The sequence below is a fragment of the Natator depressus genome, chromosome 1 (assembly GCF_965152275.1).
Source record: "Natator depressus isolate rNatDep1 chromosome 1, rNatDep2.hap1, whole genome shotgun sequence".
NCBI classification, from domain to species: Eukaryota; Metazoa; Chordata; order Testudines; family Cheloniidae; genus Natator; species Natator depressus.
The window spans coordinates 173,963,193-173,986,547 of NC_134234.1; the positions used below are offsets into that span (position 1 = coordinate 173,963,193).

The window sequence follows — 23,355 nt, forward strand, 5'->3', positions numbered from 1 at the left end:
TAGCCATGTGCACCTCTCTTTTGTTTTTTAAACTGGAATCCAGACGCTATTTGTATAGTTATATTATTAAATATGTCTGTTTATTTAAAAAAAAGTTTGAATATAGTCATTTGTTAGTTTCTTTGTGTTTTTTTTTTTAAATGTGCATTTTTGGGTCTGTTTTATCTCTAGAATGTTTGCCTGTGTTTTTGATGGTTATTTGCTTGTATGTAGTTGTGAATGTATTGTTTTCTTTCCTTCTTTAATACTTTGTTTTTAAAAAGGCAAACATTGTGTTGATTAGGAAAGGCAAGGATTACCATGTTTTTTGCTGTGTGCATAAAAATCTTAAAGTGTGCTGCAAAGTACTTATAAACCCATTTGTTATGTTTGCAGACTCTAAGCACAAGCACTCTGTTTGTATAGATAGGATGTGACCAAGGTCAGACATTTTGTGGTTTTGCACATATATAAAACAAATAAAGCAGCAGCATATCCCATATCTATCTTCAACTTTTTTCCAAGAACGGCACTAGAATACCTGTAGCAAGAGAAATGAGACATTAGATTGTAATTCCTTGGGGGGCAGGGAAAGTGTCTTCTTCACATAGGTTTGGACAGCACTTCGCAAAATATTTGGTAGCCCTGAATAAGTTAAACACAAAGCTTTGCTCAACCTTAGTGATGAGCGTTACTACCACAGTACCCCTTCACTGAAATATCTGAACTAAAGGCAAAGATTCAAGGCCAATAACAAGAGTTTCGTCTAGCAGTGAAAATGCTGGTTCAGTGGGCAGGACTTGGGAAAGGAAGGACGCAGTTCTAATCTCCTGCGCTCCCTTCATCACTATTGTCAACTCTGGAGAACTTATAGAGCAACTCACCATATTTGTTTTCTTTCCTTCAATCCCAGCTTCTGAAGCCATGTGACTGGGGAACCCCAAAGTCTCAAAACCAAGAAGGCAACGAGAAAGAACCCCAAGTTTATTATTTTATAAAAACTCATTTGTTTTAACCAATCTGAGGGGGTTTGGGGGCCCTGGCTCCATGATTTTGGAGTGCTGGGGGTTGGCAGGACTGGCCCTTTCCAGTCTCACTCCCAGGGACGCCTTTCCTCTCTTTGGATGCTCGATTTCAGGCAAGATTTATTCCCTGGGAGCCATTTACCACCGTGTCCTATCATCTCCCTTACGCAAACAGAGCCAGCTTGCGTGGCAGCCCTGCTGAGCAGGAGGCTGGGGAAGTTCCCTTCCTCCGCCCCTCCCTCGCGGTGGCGGGAGGGGCCAGGAAAGGGTTAAGCAGAAACTTGGCAGAGGAGCTGAGCGGCATGGAGAGGGGAGGGACTGGGCTGCGCTCAGCTGGGTGGAGAGGGAGGGGAGGATGAAAGTCAGCCTCCCAGCCATTGCAGCAGAGCGAGCCAGGGCGGAGGGCGGGCAGCGAGCTGTGTGTGTGTGGATGCGCGCTGCCTGGCAGGGGAGGCTGCCCCGCTTGCCGTGCAGCCCAGGGAGGAGGCTCGCCCCCGGCCCCCAGCCAGCAGCCCCCTGCCCTGGAAACGCTGCCCGGAGCCCGGCCCCAGCGAACGCGGCTCCGCGGGCGCCAGAGGGACGCGCAGGGCGCCTGCGGGCCGGCGCAGCGCCGGGCTGGCGGCAGGGGTGAGTGTCGGCGCCGGCCCGCGGGGAGGGGGGCTGGCCCGGGGCTGGGGGCTGGGGCTGGCCCCGCCGCGCGGGGAGGGAGGCGGCCGGGAACAATGCCGGGGTGGCCGCGGAGCGGGCGCTGCTGCTGGCTGGGCGGGGAGGGATTGTTTCCGGTGATACCTTCCTCCCCCTTCTAGCTGCCTGCCCAAGCCTCGGGCGGGCGAGGAAAGCGAAAAGTTTGGCCCCAAATTGCGGCTTTGGGGGCAGCTGGGAGCGTGGCAAAGTTTGTGGCCGCCGCCCCGCTTTTTCCTGCAATTCCCCCCCCCCCCAGCTCCCGAGAGGCTCCCCCCCTTCCCCCCTCCGGCCTCTGCCAGGGTGCAGGGCTCCGGCAGCGCGAACTCCGTGCGCGGGGGCTGCACGTCCAGCAGCTCCCCGGGGCTGCGTGTCTGGGGGGCGGGGAAACAAACCCTGGGACCTAGAAGCGTTAGACCAGGCTCCCACAACCCCGCTGTCTCCCCTCCTCCCCCCCATCCATCGCCGCCTCTTGCTGCTTGCACGGCAGTAGGCAAGGCCATGCTTCCTTCTGCTTGCCCCTCTTGTTGTTCATTTCCCTCTCCCCGCCCCTTCCAAAGGCGCCCACAGTTTATGTGGGTTAGGAGTTCCGTCCGCGCCGACCCCATCTGCTGTGTATGATACACAACTCTTCTCCCACCCCCGGCGCAAAAAGCTGCCTTCTCACCATTTACCTTCCATAACGTGCAGCCCCTGGGGGCATCTCTTCTTTGCTTTTTAAGCTGAAGGTTTGTATTTCAGGACTTGCCACATATTTGGTGTCCCCAAAGCCCTTCAAGGTTGCCTTTTGTCCCCTACAAAATTATATTGATTGAGGGTTTTCCTTACTTCTCTCAAATAGTAACAAAACTGAAACGTACAGAAATGTACTTTTGGGTCATAGGATAATAAATTAGGATTACACAATCAAACTTTCCTGATGTGCACTGTACTATGTTGCAAAAAGAAAAGGAGGACTTGTGGCACCTTAGAGACTAACACATTTATTTGAGCATAAGCTTTCGTAGCTCACCAAAGCTTATGCTCAAATAAATATGTTAGTCTCTAAGGTGCCACAAGTCCTCCTTTTCTTTTTGCGAATACAGACTAACAGGGCTGCTACTCTGAAACCTGTACTATGTTGTGTGGCTGTGTGGGGTACTCTTTGTCTCCCTTGAGTGTGGTGGTGTGCATTATTATTATTATTTATTTATTATTATTCTTTTTTAATTGAAAGCACCAGGGTGGTACTGGAAATCCTCGACACATGGAGATGATGTTCTAAGAACTGTGGAGTTTCTGACTTTGGGAATGATTCAGCATTAGGGCAGCTGGTATGCAGTTGACTCATTCTACTTATTACTCCTTTCACTCTTCTTGTGGCAAGATACCCACAAAATATTCCCAGAATCAAACAATTCAAATAGAACTTTCTTTTGAAAAAGGTATTTGGGTGCTGTATTCAGTTGATGACACACTGGCCAGTTAATTTATACTGCCATGACTCAGTTAAATTCTATCAGATATATACATTTATGGAGTTTTGTTCACAAAAAATCGTAATACAGCACACAGAACTTGGTAAGGAAAAATGCAGTCACTTCCGAAAAGGGAGTGATCTGTCCTTGAATTTATGATACAAAGCCTACTTTTTTTTTTTAAAATGTGCTCGAGTCAATTGCTGTCTTAAATGGTTGTTGAACTAGAGACTGGAATGTGACACATCAGTAAGCCATCTCACAAACAAAAGTTGTCAGAGGTGAGAATGTTTTGTGGTTAATCATCTGATTTAATGGCATTCAAGGGAAAACTTGCTGTAAAGTGAATTTTACAAACTTATTAAAACTGCAAATTTGCCAGAACTAGAGTTGACATCTCATGCGGTGAGCTCTCATGCAGGACACCTAAATTCAAAGCAAATACAAGAGTTCGCTGCCTGGCCCATTGCTGTGCTCTCAAAGTTCTTGTTAACTTCTCAGCGTTCTCTTGTACAGCCTGAGAGACAGAATTGAAATTGACATTTAACTGACAGGGGCGCTTGACTATAAGTTCAGTACACATACTTATGTGCAAGTTTTGGTTGTGCAAGAGATAAATAGTGAACAGGCATTCAATAGTGAATGGGAACTCCTGCCTTTCTCTTGGACTGGCCTGCAATCCTTTATTATTATCATTATCTAATGAGGTCGAGATCCCCTGGTACATGTTTTTTTAGAGCATGAGTGCACTAAATACAAAGTGAAGTCAAATGCACAATATAATTAAACTGGCAAACCCAGGTGAATTACTTTTCTAGTTGTCTGAAGGGTTACGTATAATTATGACACATACAATGTTTTCAGAGGGAAATTTCTGTGGGTTTTTTTTTTTTTTTTTGGTTGAAGGTGATTTTTTTTTAAAAAAAATCAACATTTGGAGAGAGACAGATTTATGATTTATTATGGTACTAAAAACAGTACTAGGTAAAGAAGTATTGGTGATGAGTGTCTTCATTTAGTTAGCTTGAATGACTTATTTAAATGTTGACTTTGTTGACTGTTTTATGTTGTATCTATCATTCTGCAAATGACACCAAGGCAAAAATTGATTTAAAACAAGAGAGGTTTACTAAAGGTCATCAGAGTTCAAACCTGAGTGAACAGAAATACTGATCTTATTTCCCTTTAGTTTCTGCTTAATATGGGATCTGTTAAAACAAAGACACGTGCCTGCTAGATAATGGCTTATCATATTGTCCTTGCAGAGAAAATTTGTTCTCTTTTTGCATAAGTAATGTAGTCTGACAAAAGAAGGCTTCTAGAAATCTTAATACCAGGCCAACATTGATACTGTCTTGCATGACCTTCTCATAAACAACCTAAATGGAGCAACTGTAAGGTGGGTGCATAGCTTGGTTGGGAAATCATCCCCAGAGAGTGGTTCACAGTCATGCTGGAAGGGCATACTGAGTGGGGTCCCGCAGGAATCCGTTCTGCATCTGGTTCTGTTTAATACCTTCATCAATGATTTAGATAATGGCAGAGAGAGTACACGTATAAAGTTTGTAGAGCATACGAAGCTGGGAGGGGTTGAAAATCTTTGGAGGATTGGATTAAACTTCAAAATGATCTGGACAAACTGGAGAAATGATCTGGTGTAAATAGGATGAAATTCAATAAGAACAAATGCAAAGTACTCCACTTAAGAAGGAACAGTCAGTTGCATGCATACAAAATGGGAAATGACTGTCTAGGAAGGAGCATTGCAGAAAGGGATCTGGGGGTTATAGTGGATCACAAGCTACCTGAGAGTCAATAGCGTAACACTCTTGCAAAAAAAGCAAACATAATTCTCAGATGTATTAGCAGGAATGTTGTAAGCAAGACACGGGAAGTAATTCTTCTGCTCTACTCTGCGCTGATGAGGCCTCAGCTGGAGTATTGTGTCCAGTTTTGGGTGCCACATTTTAGGAAGGATGTGGACAAACTGAAGAAAGTCCAGAGAATAGTAACACAAATGATTAAAGGTCTAGAAAACGTGTCCTATGAGGGAAGATTGGAGAAAAAAAAAATGGGTATGTTTCTTCTGGACAAGAGAAGACCGAGAGGGGACATAACCTTTTATGTACTTGAAAACTGTTACAAGAAGGAGGGAGGAAAAATTGTTCCCCTTAACCTCTGAGGGTAGGAGAAGAAGCAAAGGTCTTCAATTGCGGCAAGGGTGGTTTATGTTGGACATTAGAAAAAGCTTTCTAACTGCCAGAGTGGTTATGCACTGGAATAAATTTCATAGGGAGGTTGTGGAATCTTCTTAGTTTGAGCTCCATTTGTATTCATGTGTATATGAACATATGTCTAAATTTTCCCCAAGCAAGCCTATGGAACTGCATTTCACATAATAGCCCTGCCCAGGAAACGTGCAGTTGTGGTCACTCCAATCTCAAATAAAATATATTGGAAGTGGTGGTGGGGAAAGTATGGAGAAAGGCAACAAAAATGATTAGGGGGTATAGAACTGCTTCCATTTGAGGACAGATTAAAAAGATTGGGGCTTTTCAGCTCGGAAAAGAGACCGGTAAGGGGGAATATGATAGAGGTCTATAAAATCATGACTGGTGTAAAGACAGTAAATAAGGAAGTGTTCTTTACCTCTTCACATAATACAAGAACCCTGGTTCATCCAAGGAAATTAATAGGCATCAGGATCAAAACAAAGAAAAGGAGGTACTTTGTCATACGACATACAGTCAACCTGTTGAACTCGTTGCCAGGAGATGTGAAGGCCAATATTATAACTGGGTTCAAAAAAGAATTAGATAAGTTCATGGAGGACAGGTCCATCAGTGGCTGTTTATTAGCCAAGATGATCAGGGATGCAGCCCCATTCTCTGGGTGGCCCTAGCCTCTGACTGCAGAAGCAGGGAGTGGATGATGGGGGATGGACCATTTGATGGTTGTCTGTTCTGTCCATTCCCTCTGAAGCACTTGGCTTTGGCTACTATTAGAAGACAGGATACTGGGCTAAATGAACCACTAGTCTGACCAGTATGGGTGTTCTTATGTAGGTGCTTGACTCCTCACTGAAGGACTATCACTGGGAAGTCATCAGGATTACGCTCTGAGGCTGTTGACTTTGAACTACTGACCTACCCCTATGGAACAGTTACTTTTCTACAGCTGGCTGGGGAGGCTGAAGTATTCCAGTTGCACACATAGGGAGACAAGAGACTTTAAAAGCAGAGTACTGCTCTGTCCAGGTGGGCTGACCATTGCCATGTGTAATAGGGACATATTAGATAGAGGGTGAGAGATGCTGAAATGCTCATAGACCTCTGCCTCACAGAAGGGGCGAGACCAGACATGGGGAAAGTGCAACTCAGGACCTTTGATTGTTTTCAAAAATCTGTAAATCTCAAGTGCTTTAACAGTGAAGTTATGGTGGTTAAGATAGTCCTTTTGCTAAGCCTGTGTTCCATGCTGTCCTCCCACATTGTTCCCAAATGAGTTAGAGTACAAGCCCTGAAAGCCCTAGCCTGAGTGGAGCTCTGGGGGAGTGTGTGTAAGCAACTGGGGGGCTTGAGAGCTGTGAGACACTGGTTTTGGAGTCTAGGGTGGCTGGACTGTGGAGTTCCATGTTTCAAGGAAGGGCATCAGATCAGCTGTGAGCCTGGGGCTGTGCCTTACAGACCCAAAGCTGGGAATGTTGATCAGACTTTGGCCAGCTCCAGTTGACCTAGAAGCATGCGAGAGGCCACTTGCAACTGACTGATGATAATACAGAGAGGTACTGGGCCAGGTTGTAACCCTATCAACCGCTAATATTTTACAATCCTGAGACCAAGTGTCTAAATATAAATTAATCATTAATGACTGTGGGTTTAATAGGGAGTTATAGATGAGTGGAAAAATTACCTCTACCAGTTTCTGAGGGAGCAGGTATAGTGTGAAGTTTGAACAGGAGGGATAGAATATAAACCAACCAGAATAACTAAATAGATAGGAAGACTTTAATCAAGAAGGAAAAAACAAACACAAAGTTTGAGGCCAGTGTATGAAATATTTAGGGTTATATGAAGCTTTTGGTTTTAAAAACAAAAACAAAAATTTAAGGCCAAATTAAGACTTAGTTTCAGAAACTTTTTTATTGTATGTAACACACATTTAATGATTACTTGATATTCCCTTAGTTTATTTGTTGTTGAAGGACATTTTGTTCTGTTTGAAAATACTGAATTTGAGAAGAACATCTTGAGATGGGGAGTCTGCGTTATGTGTGAGAAGGAAATAGTCCTTCCTTATATTCTCATATGTAGGAAGGTCCTTGCTACAAGAAGAAACTGAATGTAGCAACTGAAATTTCAAAGGAATGTCGTTGGTAGAGATGTATTTATTTATGGGAAGCCCCACAGAAATGTGGACAGAACTATGGTACTTGGATTCCAGGAAATTTGAGAGAATGATACGATTTGGTGTTTTGTTGCCCCTCTTTTGGGTACCAGGCATCTAGGCTTCCGGGTTAAGGAAGTAGGATGCAAGCTAAGGATTTGTAAACATGGCAAACTAGGAAGGAGAAAGAGGTCCTGTCTTGCAGTCTTGCCTCTGGCCAAAGAAAGAAACCTGTCTTCCGTTAGGTCCCAACAACAATTTACATTCCAACCTATTTCTTTTATAAGGAGGGTGTTATTTAATTAGTGTGACCTTGAGAAAGACGACATGTTCTCAATTTTTATATGTATATTTTATTTCTAAATGTGTCTGTGTCTACAACAGAGGAAAAAGGAAAGTTTTTGTTCTAGACATAATCAGAATAAAGCCAGAAGCTGCCGCCTGTTTGGAAGAATGCCTGTCTTCTGTCGGAGATCAGTTCTTTGAAGTTGATCTTCCTGAACACGCGCGCGTGCACACACACACAATCTTTCCTTGTGTGAAGTACTGTAGCCTAGTTTTCCTTAAACATATCTCGTTTGAGCAGGAGTGAAATTAAGTGAGATAAATGCATTTTATAAGCAAGTGTTTTGCTTTATATGTGGGTGTGTGTGTACATGAAACAAATAAGGGAAGATTTGGAAGGTTCCACAAAATATCTTATTGGATTTTTGTGTAAAAGTGTCTGGCCCATAGGAAGCACGTAGTACTTCAGTTTCCTTTGAGAACTGATTGGTACTAATGTTCTGTATTGTCTGTTTTTCAGTGTCAATGTTAAGGTTTGTGGCTACTACCCTTTTTAATTTCAGAGCTGAAGAAGAAATTGGAATGAACTTCTTTTGTGGATGAAGTGGGCTCTGGTTCTCACAGAGATAGAAATGCATTTCTATCTGTTATCCCAAGTGGTTGCCATATTCAGATCTTTCATTTTTTCTTTTCAACCGCCCGTAATTTTAAAACAGTCAAACTTAGTATTCCTGCAGAAACTATACACAACCCATCTTCCAATTCAAGGAGTTGTTCTTCCTAAAGTTTTTTAACAGAATTTTGGCAAGTGTAGGAATTTCTTCCGTCTTTCCAGAAGTATCAGAATTGGAATTGCTTGTGCTCTTCTCTCTAAACTTTTGTAAATTTGAAGCCTCTTGTACGTCCTTGAAAAAAATACAGCACAATCCTTAGCCACTGGCTTTTCTTGAAGCCAGCAGTATGTTACGGCATCAAAACTATTTACAGTTACATAGAAAGCTTAGCTTCTTTTGCTAGTTTTGTTTTATTTTGGTATACAAGAAACTTTTGATGTGATGGTGATGGCAATACAGAAGAAGACTGCTCAGATTTACAATAAAGAAAAAAAAAAACTATTCAAGAAAACACCTTGCTGAGCGCTAAGATGGTCTCAAAAGACAAACGTCCTCTAAAGAAGCATTGCTTCCGCCTCCTGTCTTACCCCCTTTCCTCAACTTGTGAGTCATAATAGTCTGTGAGAAAGGTGGATGATGTTACTGTGACTACATTAATAAGACTTAGTATTTGATCAAATTTGTGCTCACTTGTCTGTCCTCCTTGCACTTTTAAGTTAAAATGAAGTGAAAAAGACTCAGACCCCCTGTTTTTAATGCTTTTTGGCAGCACAGGCTAAACCCACCATTTACTTATTAAATTATTTATTGTGACTCCAATGATAGCCTAATCTCTCTTCCTAATTAAAACAAAAAATGGAGACTCGCTTCTGTTTAGTGAGGCCAAATAACTTTTTGTTTGTTTGGAGAAGCATGGAAAAATATTACCTGCTTTTTGTCCAAAAGATTTACAGCATGGTGGTCCTAATAGATCCATCATTCCCTATGGATTTGGGTGGCAGCAGTGGTCCAGAGGGCATCCAGTTTATTTATAGCTGGATGCTTTGACTGCTCTTCTCTTGGTCGATGACCCTTGTGGCATCTATCTGCAACTTTATTGCTCCTGGTTAGATAGCACTGTTACAGCCATCTTTAGAATTCCTTGGAAGTTCATCTGGAAGCGTGCTTCTGTTGGTGGACATTACAGCTGGGTGTCACTGCAATAGAAGGCACTACTGTGTACACACAGCACAAATGCTCTGGTCTCTACACTGGCTACTTGTTCGCATCAGGGTGTATTGAAGGTGTAGGTGATTACCTTTAAAAGCCATAGGAACTGGTTATCTCAAAGTAGTAATTACAATTGATTAAAACAAAAGATGCACACAGAGCCCTGTTGGTCTATTAAGGCATGTTGGTAGTGACAGTTGTGGGAGCAGCAGATTTAAAATTACCTATACTGTGTATCACTTTTTAATCAAAATTCTTAGTTGCTCTAGTGACAAGCACTATAGAAGTCCTTTATTAAAAAACCCCAAACCTAGTTTGGTCCACCTCTAAACTTGAGGGTTTTATCATGTGTCCATTTAAGGAATGGTAGTGAGGGAAGTAGTTACAAAAGTGCTTGAGGTAGATAGTGATCTCGCTATCCACCAGCTTTTCATGCCTAAGGATTTGTGTTAAGTCAACAAATTTCTCCAAACAAAGTCTTTTGTGTGTGGTGGTTTTTTGCCTGGTCTTTAGAATTTTTTGGGACATGCAATACGGTATATAAAGTAAAAGGTTCTGCGATGGACTGATATTTTCCTTGTTGCTATATTCATTTTAATAAGGGCCCTTTTAGAAAACATGACCTCTGGTTATTTGTGCATATGAAATAAGTGTTAAGTCATAATCATAGTATAGCAAGTCCAAGTTTTAAAAAAAAAAAAATCAAAGAGCTATTGTCTCTGAATCCAAAGTTCACTGTTTTACATGAATATTATAGTTTTTATGTTGAAGAAACACTGTTTGGGTAGTGGGGTAATACATTTTTTTTCCGTATTTACTTCAAAAATGGTCCTGTCTGGGAGGTCTTACTTTCTGGAGTTCAAAGTTATGTTTATTTTGTTGACATAAACCGTGCATTACTTGTAAATCTAACACACTCAGTGAAGCGTGTTAACTTTCCTAACAGTAAACCAATCCCTGGGTGCTGTGATAGAAGACTGTTATGCAGATACTCATGGCTCTTTGTTTTTTTTTTGTTTGTTTGTTTGTTTTTGTTCAGATCGAGCATGGAATTGTTCAGGAGAACTAATGTACCCTTGGGCTCCTGAAGGATAGGCTTTCCAGGTTGGAACATTCTGAACGTAAATCTTTTCTTTGGGTTAACTATCTTTGACATCCGATGAAGTGAGCTGTAGCTCACGAAAGCTTATGCTCAAATAAATTTGTTAGTCTCTAAGGTGCCACAAGTCCTCCTTTTCTTTTTATCTTGACAGTATCATTATTTAATTAAAAAAAAAAAAAGTGTCCGTTGGATGACTCTCTACCATATACTTTTAATCTTAAAATGTCCTGTATAATTATATCTATTTTTTGAAGTTAAAACTCGCCAAAGCAAGAAATGGAGAAGTTTTTATACAATGTATACCCAAGAGGCAGAAATCATACATTTTGGATAGTGTTGCATTTTTTTGGTTGGAACTGGCTAGTGGGCCCTAAGATCTTCCGGACTTGTTTGGGAGGTCATTCTTGGATAGGGAGGGATCCTGTTCTCTCACATTATAAGACTGAGAAGGGAAATAAAATACAAATTTAAAAATGATTTTTTAACCTCCTATAAAATGAGCTCAACCCATGGTATATGTAATACGAGACGGGTGAGCTTATATGGGAAGTGACTGGTATTTTAAAATGGTTAATGAATATTATTCTACTTATTGCAAATGGTTTGCAGACATTTAATACCACTATCAGTTTGTTGATATATGCTAACTTTGTCTCCATTTCTCAAATCCTGTTTCCCTTTGGTATATTGGAATCATCCCTTTAGGCTTGTCCAAAGATTGCCTGCTTTATGGCCCAATGCTGCAAACACTAAGCATGTGAATAACTTTAACCACTTGAGTATTGAATTCAGTAGCACTATTTGCATGTGTATTTGCAGAATAAGGCCATTAATGAGCATGAAGAAAAATGAAATGATTGGGCAGGGAGTGGTTGCAGGGTCGTCTGTTTTATATTTAGTACTCTTAGGACTGGTTTACTTGGAAAGGACAATGTCAATGTCAAACCAACAAACAAAAAAGAAGCGGTAACAGAGCTGTACTCAGATTTTAAGACGACACTGAAAACTCAAAAGTACCTGGCTTATCAACTTCATAATGGTAATCAGTGTGGTTATAATGGATTCTTATTCTGATAAACCAATCCATGTACCACCTGACTGCAGCCCACATACTACCAGTAGTGGATGTACTACAGTTTGAGAACATCTGAACTAATACCGTATATTCAAGGATAATCACCAGAAAATCTGCATCATGTTTTTAAGCTTTAGATACTTGAGTTTCAGAATCCATCCAGTATCTTTGATTTTTGCAGTAGCTAGCACAAGTGAAATCAAAATGTGGCTATCAGTCAGGTTTTATCTTCGCTTAGAATACTGCTGCTGTAGCGCTTCAGTATAGACACTCGCTACAGCGACAGGAGGGGTTCTTCTGTTACTAGTTAATCCACCTGCCTGAGTGGTGATAGCTTGATTAAGAAGAATGCTTCCGTAGACCTAGCGCTGTCTATGCTAGGGGTTAGTTTGGATTAACTGTCACCCAGGAGTGTGGATTTTTCACACCTCTGAGAGACATAGCTGGGTTGACCTGACTTCTTTGGTGTAGACCTGGTCTCAATCCATGATTCTTTAGTTTGTTACATTTAACCACTCAGAAAAGGGTAGAGGATGATCTCTTGACTTGCTCTCATATTTCTTGGTAATCTTGGCAACCCAAGGTTGTTGAAACGTTAGTTATATGACTTTTGCTGATCTCAAAACCACCGAGTTATAAAATTTACTATTAAAATACATGGGTTTAAGTGGCCACTTTAAATTTATGAATTACTATGGTCAACAGCAGATGGTGGTTCTGTTCCTTATGCTGTATTGTGCTTAATAGAACTGTGGCTTTTGTGGAAATGAGTATTTGAATATATCACAAGTGGGTTGAAGGTTTTGTTCAAAGAGCTGTGCTTATCTTTTCTTTTTTTTTAAGAAAGTGGTTGGTTGTGCAGCACAAAAATATATTTCCTTCATGGGTTCTAAAAGTCTGAATTGTAAATAAATGTTGTGCATTAAGTATATCAACTTGTCAAAAAAGGTAGCTATTTGATAAACTTGAGGGAATATTTATTACCTGTTTATGCACAGCAGATATCCTGATATATTTAAAATTGCTTTTTCTCTGCCCATCCAGACCAATACCAATTTTGAGTAGGTGACCACATTCTGTATTGTGGTACAAACAGTCTTGTTATGGATGGTTTTTGTATTCAGCCTATTTCAATACACAAGCTTGCATTACAAGTTGTTACAAACAGTTGTGCTGTATTCTGCCCTGAAACTACCTCTTGCATTAGAACTAGACATTTGTTCTTGTCCTTGGAATTCGTTTTTTGGATATCAGAGTTCTAGATCATTAGGGCAATTCCCAGAAGATCATCTGAGTTCTTAAGCAAAAGTAATTTGCGTGTGGTAGGGAAGTACCAATCATCCTGCATACCAGAACAGATTTATTCCTTAAAGCAAGAGCTCTCAACCTATGGGCCACAAGTTATGCTACTAAATGAGAAAGGAGTCTATTCCCCTATTGCTGAAAGAGGGGTGAGCCCCAGATACATCTCAACCCTCTTTCCCACAACAGACCATCAAGGAATGTGACGTGGAAAAAGTTGAGAATCCCTACCTTAAAGATATTGCAAGTGAATCATTTAAGGCTAGAGTCTACCAGTTGGGGTGAGTAGTATCTTACTCTGCAAGTAGTACAACAGATATCACTGAGGCCATTGAAGGAGGAAAGTATTACCCAATATGAGCAAGGACGGACAGAACATTTGCCGTCAGTAAGGAGAAATTGACATCTTAAAAATAAAATAGTGATTTGTTTTACAGGCTTCAGTGCTCAGTGATCATCCATACAATAATTTACCATCAGAGTGGATTATGCAATTTAAAAAAAAAAAAAAGCGTAGAATGGGCAGTTTGAGGAAGGTTGGAGGACGAGAGCAAACATTGCAGTATTTTTTTTTTTTCAAGTGATTTAGTGACACTTTTTTGTTCTAGGGAGCATACTATACTTCATTACAGAAGAAAAAGAAACTGTATTTTTCTGTGAATGCAGGTTAGTGTTTTTAGTTAGTGGTTATGGAGTACCTTCTAGGATTTAACCCTTACATCACTGCCATTTTCCATTTTGCCTGCTAAATGAATTTGATAATGTCTATAACCTTCGGGTTAAGAAAAATGACCCTTATGCTTTCAGTAGCTTGGCATTTAATATTTTACAGCAAAGTTTTTAGTTTAACATATGTGAACTTGTACTGGATAGGGTTAATAGGCTAGAACAAAAGGTCAAAGCATAAGGCATTAGGCTTAATTAAGGGAGAGCAGGAGTGGCAGGAGTATGTGACAGTTAAATGGGTTTCCCACAGACTAATGTCGGTTACAGTGCAACCATGCCTCAATTTAAGTGGGTTATTTTGTGCAAAGGGCAACAGTGATTAGCAGTTTGACATGCCAGACATTTCTAGCCAATCCCATCTGTTTTAGAGGTTAAGAAAGCACACCTTTATGAGCTGATGGATTGAATTGTGTGCCTGTCTGGTAAAGATTAAAAGTCCAAGGCCAGTGCAGTAAATGTCAGTTGCTGAATATTGTACTTTCTTGGTGGTTCTTTGTTTTAACTGTAAAGTGTTTTGTAATAGGTATAACTGCTGTTATAGTGTTATAAACATTGACTATAGAACAAGAAAAAAACTGCAGAGATTCTGAAGCAGGTGTCTTGAATTGAATTGAAATAGGTCAGGGTGTGGGCACATTTGTTTTCAAGTTTTTATTTTAAACCTTGAGCTGTAATGCTTGTTCATTGTGTAAAATCTTTTATATGAGTTACTTTGTTTCGACATGTGGTGCATGATTTTTCTTCACAACCGTCACTTTTTTTAAAAATGTATTTGTCCAGTGGTTAATTGTCTCAGTAATAATCTTTCAGACGCAAATTAAGCTGAATGTAAGGAGGTTCTCTACATTTAAAAATGTCTCTGACTTCACGCTTAACTTCATAATATTCCCCTAAACCTCTCCACTTTACTTGACCAGAATATAGATAGATAGCATGTGTGTTGTCGGTTTTTTTTTCTTTTTCTTTTTTTGCTATTACATTGCCTACTCCCGTGGATTGCTTTCCCAACTGTGTCATAAGTCTGCTTACGAGCCTAAAATAAAATGAATGGTACAATAAGTCTGACTGTTTCTTGTCATCTTTATGACTTTCTGAAGTCAGGAAAATAACATCACTATTGATATAAAACTATTAAATTGTTGAGGCAATAAAAGTATTTTTGATGTTCAGAGTTCATACATAGTGAAAAGTGGTTATCCTTCTTTAAAGTCACGCAGAGATCGGGTTATGCTGTAAGGTATGACATCAGCCCAAATGACATGTGGGTAGCTTCAAAACCAATGTAAAGCATGCTTTATACAAATAAGCACCCCACATTAAATCATTGACTATGAGAGTCACAGTAACTTGCTGGTAGCTTTAATAATTTCTTAAAGGGAAATAATACAATGAAATATCTTTCTCTGTTTGATTAAGACTACCCTGGCTTAAAGTAAATGAATACTTAAAGTTTTGAGTTTTTAACTGGTTCCATTCCCTCAATTCCAGTATGATAGTTACGGCTGAACAAGAAAGGGAAACTAAATCACAGTATACATCCATTAATGCTCTGACTCTATCTGTTACAAAATTAGTCCATTTCCTAAAATTTTAGTTTCTAGCATCCCACAAACTAGTATAATTTTCTTACTGTCGTTCAGGCGGGGGGGAAAGGGGGTGAATAAAATATTACTGTTACATACCAATCTCTATTAATCTTGTGGAACTGTGTTCAGAGTATCTTTGGGGCATTTATAACTGATATGTAAAATGAGTTTTGCTTTATCACATACAAGGTATCCTCATCTTAACTGAATTTGTGGTACCCCCTTCATTTTTTGAGAGAGAGAAATTCTTTCCTTTGACTTTTGGTTGAAAAACATGGAGATATTTTCACTGTCTTTTTTTAAGAGGGGTAAGACAGCATCATTATCTTGCAGTTAATTCAGTAACATGGAGCTTAAATGGGTGTATTCAGCATCTTGTTCTCCGTGGAATATCTACTGAAATTATTTGGATCTCATACATATTTACATGGAAAAAGCATCTTGCCCTTCTCTGTGGGGAGAGAGAAGGTGAACAAGCATAAATTTTATAATACTCATTGCTTCACTTGCACTAAATCATTCTTAAATTGCAGAAGGTTGGCTTGAGAGTTGTGTAAAAGTGCTTGGCTAGTAAACTAAGGCTGCATGGAGACATCTAATTTACTACTAAAAACCATTGTCAGCTTCAGGGAATTGATGTGCGGTTGCTTGATCTCAAATGCAATACTTGAGATTTTTATATTCTCACATTTGTAAAATTTAAAATGCTTCTATAAAAGACAAAAATTATAATTGTGCTACATTTCAGGTAATTTTATTGCTATTGATCACACCTAACACATTATTCAGTGCAAATATGATTGGGAATGGGATGGACTTGGTATCAGTCTTCTGCTGGTCCACAGAATAACATACTCTGTTCATACTACTTAGTGGTCACTGTTACAATCTGTACGATGCTGTTTGTATGTAATTTTGGTATTTCCTGTAGTAAGTATAGCACAAATACTGTAGTAAATTGAATTAGGCAAAATAGTAAAGATTTTAATGACAATGGCTGTGCTGGATATTTTCTCTCCTTCTACCGCAGGGGCCCCATTGAAGTCAATAGTACAACTCCTTCTGATAGGATTTCACTCCTAAACCTAACATCACTTATGTGATCCATGAGCTACAATGGCATGAAGTTAATACAGTTCCTTTTCCTACTGCCTACATTACAAAATAAATCAGTGCAAAACATTCCCATTTCATATAACTGAAAATAGTGATGTGGTGTTGGTAACAATCACAGCACATTTGGCAACCAGCATCATCTTGCTCTTAACATTCTCTGTGCTCTCAATTAGAACGTTATAAAATATTCATCTTGCTTACATTGGTCGTTACGCATTAAAAGCAATTTTAATTGTCCAGTGTCTTCCTTTTTGAATCCGATCCAAAAATTGGAAATACGGTGTTATACAGTTCAGCTTTTTAAAACGTTGTTCCTTACATGTAATTGATGAGAAGGCAGGCACTTGTTGATATCATGGGCCCTTAATAATTGGTGAGAAGAGACTGCCACAGCCTGTTTGAGTAAACTGCCCCATGTGTGTGTCTCTTCATTTTACTTTTTCCATACTCTGTGACCTTGCAGTAATTGACTTCAGTCTGGAACAATTTCAAAGTCATGTAAATGTAATTAAGGTATTGCTTATCATCTTGCAGAGTTCAGAGGGAAGCTTATTGGCTAGAAAGGTTTGTTTACTTAAAATGGAAGGTCAAGCTAAAGTTAAACTTTTTTTGCATAAAATGGTTTTGTAATATTTTTATTTAGCTGCTAGAGAACGTAATGTTTGGAAAAACAAATAATAGTTTTATTTGACCTCAGGGTGTTTGCTGAAGCTTGCTTTATTGAAGAAATTTATTTCCATTCCACAGTGTTTGTGGTATGTTGTCTTCATCTCCCATCCTCCAAAGAATTCTCCATTAAAGCTAGTGTCTTATATCTCCACCTATCAGTACTGAAAGAAGTTCAAAAACAGCCAGTCATAATTAGTATAAATAGTCTAGTTAGCCCACTCTCTCTTCATCTTTCTCTCCTCTCCTCCGGGTGCTTGGATGTCAGGTTTTGGTAATCAAATAACCTCTTTTTTTTTTATGTCTTTTCCTCTCAGTCTAAGCAGAAAAGACAAAGAAAAATATAAAAACAGTTAAGTTACATAATTTAGTGACTATTAATTCCCTTTCTCTTTCAGTCAACCCTCTGTTTCTTGGTCAGAGTAAGAAAAATGGCAGCTTCTTAGGCTTACTTCCCTTTCTTTTCTAGTCTGTTTGGTTTAAGTACACTCAGTTGTTTCACTTAGTCTTTTGGAATTGTTCATCAGTGCCACCCTAAGGATGAGTAGAGATTGCTTGAAGTCCTCTTGGCACTGGGGAAACTGATTACTTTCCAGGAACCACTGCAGAGATGGATGCTGGCTTCCCCCTTAGCCATTCGTTCAGTTTGGACTCTGGGCCTTACTCTCCACTGCCTTGCACTCTGTGTAGTCATTTACACCCACACAGTGTGAGTTCAAAAACATTACCAAATCAGGATGGCAGCATTTTACAGTCCCTTTGCATTCAGTAGGCACCGGTTAAAATGATAACACAAGGTACGAGGCATTGGAGAATCAGGACCGTTGTCTCTAGAACTCAAGTTATCCTTGGAGTATAATATCAAAAATGAAAGCTTGACATGACCTTTTTGGTAGAGCTCTTGAACACAGCTGCCATTATTTTCTTGCTCTCAAACCTTTCTATGAAGTTATTTCACAGAGTGTTATTTTGGAGAGCCCTGTTTCCATTTTTGAAGCCACCTTTCTAGGGACCCTTAGTGCCGAGAGATGTGATATGACCATTTCCCTCTTCTTCAAAGCAGCCTTATGAAGGCCTTGTCCTTGCATCTCCTTCTGTTCCATCCTCTAAATGTAGGATGTGGCTTAACCATTTCACAGAGGGGCATACTCTTGCCTTCTCAGACTTCAATGGATTAGTTTGTTTTGGCACTACACTTGAGCCATAGAGCAGGAGCTAACATATATGATGACCCAAAAAGCTTAGTCTCAGGCTATAATAATGATAGGGGGCTGAACCAGGTGTGTTACTCTGGTACTTGGCCCAAAAAAACAGGGATGTCTTTTGATCCTGACTTCTGAATCATAAAATAATTGAATAACTTTATGGGGGGGGGGAAGGCTAGACTCTTATCTATTGCATTTATGCTTATGCTTTGTAAGTCTCAAAGTGCTTATCTGTATTTTCCCCATACGCCTGGGGCAAGGTCAATACCTATGATTAAGGTTAAGATTCTAGGTCATGGGCGATAACAAAAATTCACAGGAACCCGCAACCTGTCCCTGACTTTTACTAAAAATACCCTGGGGAGTGTGTGGATGAAAAACATAGCGCGGCCAGGGCTTGAAGCTGTTCTAGCCCCGCTGCTGCTCCTGGGGCTGACTGCTGCTGCTCCAGCCCCAGGGAGGCTGACCCAACCCTAGCTGTTGCTCCTGTGAGCTACAGGGCTGGCTGCCGGGCCGCTGCTCTAGGGCTGGCCACTGCTCTGGCAGCCTCAGGACTGGCGCAGTAGATGTCATGGAGATCCTGGAAAGTCACGGAATGTGTGACAGAATCATGTCCTTAACTGTGATTCACAATTCTGATAGTTTTCAGATCTGCCGGGTCTTCCCAAATCTCTAGCTTCAGGGCTCCATTTTTTACCACAACCCTTCTCTACTGAATCATCCTCATGTGATGAGGAACTGCTTATTGAGATGGAGTCACTCTTAATAAGCACGTGAGTGTTTCAGATAGTGGACAATTTTCTGACTGCTTAGGGCCATATTTTCAATGTGGTACGAAAGACAGAATTCCTGATCCTCTTCATGCTCCCTGTGGTATGTTTAGGATTTATAATTGAGACAATGTTTTGGGTTAGCAGACTGAAGTTTCACATGGGAAGAGTGCACTACTGCAGCCAACATATTCAGGGCCTTGACTATGCAAACACTGACTGTGTTTTGCCTTTATCGGAGTAAACTTCAGCATTAAAATAGCTGTGTGAGTCCAAGCTTCTTCAATCGCCCCTCATATGCCGTTGGGAAAACTGTTGCTTTGGAGCTTAACTTTCCTGGAGAAATCGGCATGCGCGCATCACAATTAGATACCAAGAGCACTGAAACTCTTCGCATTTCAGCTACATGACTCTTTTTTGGACATCAAAGGAAATTGTTGCTGTGCTTGTAAAAAGCGATTCAGAGCCTTAAGTCTCTCTTACTTGTTGGATTAAGGATTGTGTGAATTTAACATACAAGCACCTTTGCCTGTCTGCTTCCTAAAGGTTATTTGTTGGCAAGGTGAAGTTGAGTCATAATATTGCCACTTCTAGGGCTGCTATTTTGAGCTAATCCTTGTTAGTTTATCAGTTATACTAACTGGACCTGCTGTTGTCTGAGGTGTTTTGGCAGAAAAATGCTTCAAGAGGCTACAAGAAAGTAAGCCCATTTCTGTTACAGGGCCTGATCCAATTCCTATCAAAGTTTGTGGGAAACTTAAGTTAATTTTAGTGGGCTCTAGATCAAATCCTTAAAGAAGGACTCATCACAGCTACTTTTTCAAAAGAAACTTCCTTTCTAGAAAAGCGGGGGGAGGGGAATATGGCAAGGAAGTATGATTTACCTGTAGTTTGTGTTGTCCCATTTTTCTCCTACCCCATTCTCCTGTGTATCTCCAAACAGTAACCTCTCTTTTCAAATGTTAACCTGAATTTCTTTCAGTACTGAATGAGAAGGAAGTAGGTGGGGCTAATTCATATCCTCAGAGACCATTCTTGCTTCCTGGGAAGTGGAAAAACATCATAATAGCAGTGCTGCTTCCTTTAGAGGAGGAAGAACAGGACTCTCTGATCATTACAGTTACCGCTAAGGAAATCTGTTTTAAGGTTGATACAGGTGAAACACTTCGGCGGAAATCAATGATCAAGCAAATAGAAGCATTTCTCTCTCTGCCTCTTGCTATTAAAGCAATGTTTCCAAACATGCGGGAGGAAGTGGATCTGCAGGACAGAGAAGAGGAACGTGGGGAAAAAACTGTGACTCTGGATTCACCTTTGTCCGACTTAAAAAGATGCTTGAAAGTCATCAATGTCCATTTTGCTGGCCTTTCTGTGACTGTTGTGAGAGTAGTTAGCACATGTGAGCTGCAAGCTCCTCTGTTTCTCCCACATGACTTAATTCAGCCATGGGATCCCATCCTGCTATGGGTAGTGTGTCTAACTGTTCGAGACTGAGGAGAAACTAACAAGGAGGAAAAAAAGCACCTCCCTCCCCCACCTCTCCTTAAAAGAGAACATGCTGTGGAGGAGTTAGTGAACTCTATTAAGCTGTGTTGAACTGTAGTAAGAGGCGCCTTTGTTAGTGTGTTTCAGAAAAGAGACATAAAATGCAGAAGTGCCACTGTATGGTAGTTGCTGTGTTCCAGTATGAATTTATAGAGTGGGGAGAAGCTAAGAGAAAGGAATGGGATAGTATATTTTACTGGTGATGGGACTGGTAATTTGAAATGCACTGACTATGTCTCCCTCAGCTTTAATGGATGAGGATTAATTTTTCAGTTCTTGGACAGCTATCCTGGTATCCCAGGGATGAAGATTCAAGCACATAACAATTTTTTCTCAAATCCTAATTTAGATTCTATATTTAAAACCTCTATCAAATGACCACATGCATGCTCATTAGGGAGAATTAGGGCATACTGCCACCTCATCCCATATTTGAAACTGTAGAGATAGTAAAGCTGACTTTGTGGAAACTTCAGAAAAACTTAACATGATGTTTGTCATTGCTCTTCATAGAGTATAAGGTATGATTATTTTTATGGTTTTCATATAGTTTTCTAACGAGTAAGAGTATAGACCTCTTCTGGATTACAGAGGTCATTTAGCATAGATAAACTACGTAGTGCTTGCCACTTTTGAAACAATTCTGCCAAAAGGAGTTTGTGTTTGAAGGCATTTCATGATTTGATGGATTAAATTAATTTTGTGTTCTTCAGAGATTCTTGAGAAACAAATACTTTACTTTCCAGGACAGTATTTTTTCAGAATGTACAGTTTGGTGTATCTGTTAAAATAAAGCTAGTTCCTCCCTCCCCACCTTTTTATCTAAAGATCTTGTCAGTTACTAATATATAGTTTCTATGAAACTATAATTTATGTAGCTAAGGGCCAGATTCTTGGTGGGTGTAAATTAGCATCGCTTCATTGACTTCAGTTGACCTATAAAGGCACTGTCTATGCCCTTATTGATGCAAGAGTATTCCTACATCATATTCTGGTGCTTTTTTTTTTTTTTTATTTCCAAGTGAGGCACCTAAATGGGGAAGAACATTGTATTGTCATGTCTGTCATTTTTCAGGTTTTTTTTTTCCCCCTGCTCACCTCATTTTTAAGAGGGTTATGAGATTTTTTTTTTTTTGGCATGTATGTATATGTATGTCAGCAGGTTTTTGAAAATCACTTGTATTTGCCAGATGTGCTGTTTACTCTTCAGAATTTGCTCATGTGTTTGGTTTGCATTAAGGAAAGGGTGGTGGAGGGAAAATAAGTGAAAAATCAAGAACAATTTTAAATGCAGTTGTGTAATGGCTTTGTGGGGCTAGCATAGCAACCAGCAGGCAACTTGCCAGAAGTTAGCACGTGTTTTCATGCTGTTAGAACAGGGGTTTTCAAACTTCATTGCACTGTGACCCCCTTCTGACAACAAAAATTACTGCGTGACCCCAGGAGGGAGGACTGAAGCCTGAGCCTACCCAAGTCCTGCACGGGGGGAGGGGGCGGCTGATTCCAAAGCCTGGTGGGGCCAAAACTGAAGCCCAAGGGCTTCTGCCCCAGGTGGGGAGCCTGTAACTGAGCCCTGCCATGCAGGGCTGAAGCCCTGGGGCTTGGGCTTTGGCCCCGGGTGGTGGGGCTCGGGCTTTGGCCCCAGGCCACCGCAAGTCTAATGCCAGCCCTGGTGTCCCACTTCGGGGTCCCAACCCACAGTTTGAGAACTGCTGTATTAGACTGATACTAAGGACTTTGACCATTCATGTGAGCTATGAGGTCCATTCCCTTAGTATAAGTCGGTATACTACACTATTTTCTAGAGCTGGATCTTCAAATGTTGTAAATCTGCGTAACACCCTTGAAGTCAGTGGAGCTTCATGATTTACACCAGCTGCGCATCTATCCCCTGTATTTAATTTGAAGTATTCTTTGTGTATTTTTTAATTTACTGAAACACATTGGTCTTGGTAGTGCTGACTTATAAAAAGGGATAACATAAACAACTGGTCTACTGAGGGGCACTTATTACTGCTGTCATAGGAACATAAATGTGGGAGAAAAGTAGTATTTTGGTTTTAGTATGTTCCTGTGAGAGCAAGTGTTTTATTAAGGCAAGAGATTATTTGTTTTGTTGAGCTGTTTCAGTGTATTATAAAATAGACAGGTGTTCCTGCCTAGTAGTGGAGTAATGAGGTTAGAAGTAATGCCTTGGGGTAAAATATGGCTCTCTCAAGTTGGGTGTACTTGGAGACAGAGTGGTTCAGTGTGTCCCTTCTGTCTCCTTTCCCACAAGCAGGAGTGAATCATAACACTGCTTTCTGTGCTGAGTGCTTGGGGAGCTGCTGCACTGAACACACACTACACATCCAGGATGTGAAAAGCTGGAATCGTCTGCCTGGGAATCTCTGCCTGAAATCAAAGGGACTCGACTTGCTCATGTTCTTACGTGCTTTATTAAATTGGGACAATCATGCTTCCTTGTATGCTGCAGATACTCCAATCTACACTCCAGTGGCAGTTCTAAGTTCTCCTGAGACATAATTTGCTCCTCTGCCATTTTTTGTGATGTAGATAAGTGTGTATATATGTTGTTCTGGTTCAGTAGTACCTTACAAGGTGGGACAATTTACAGATTATTCAC

General features: G+C 40.5%; 1 protein-coding gene across 2 annotated transcripts in view; it reads left to right on the forward strand.

Moving 5' to 3' along the window:
- The first annotated feature begins 1,580 nt into the window (after positions 1–1,580).
- Positions 1,581–23,355, forward strand: part of NRIP1 (nuclear receptor interacting protein 1) — a 93,308-nt gene continuing 71,533 nt past the window's right edge. For both annotated transcript variants that reach the window (XM_074971449.1, XM_074971456.1), the window contains exon 1: positions 1,581–1,631. The gene's annotated coding sequence lies outside the window, so the exon portion shown is untranslated. The remainder of the gene's footprint in view (positions 1,632–23,355) is intronic.